The following is a 503-nucleotide window of genomic DNA, read 5'->3' on the forward strand; positions in this document are numbered from 1 at the left end:
ACATAAGATAACATTAACAGTCTACACGACCTAAAGCAGTTTTCTAGGTTCATCAGAAGATGGATACTTTTGAAAGTTTATAAATAAGTATGATAGCGACTTTTGGACGAAGAGTTAAGATTTTATGCTATTTTTTCAGAATATAAAAAGATTTTGCACTGTGTTGTTAGTGGACATGAACCTACTTTAAATACTGGTACGTAATCCACCAAAAACTAAAAATCGAAAAAATTTTACATAGTGCACTTTTCAAGTGCAGTACTTAAATCTTCATACAAATTTGGAGCCATTTGAAACTTATACTTTATTCTACTGGAATTCAATGGGCAACAAACTGCATACTCAGAATCTAATTATAAAACTCGAAATTTTTACGAAAATTTGTTGAATCTATTTTTAAATTGCATAAATTTTTAAGGCAGTGACACTCGATTGTTACATTTGTACAGATTGGTATATTTTTATATTGGGCTATTGGAACAAAATAAAAAAATGGGAAATTT

Source organism: Rhagoletis zephyria, unplaced genomic scaffold, assembly GCF_001687245.7.
Source record: "Rhagoletis zephyria isolate East Lansing unplaced genomic scaffold, Rhagoletis_zephyria_1.1 Rzeph_scaffold_00610, whole genome shotgun sequence".
Taxonomy (NCBI): domain Eukaryota; kingdom Metazoa; phylum Arthropoda; class Insecta; order Diptera; family Tephritidae; genus Rhagoletis; species Rhagoletis zephyria.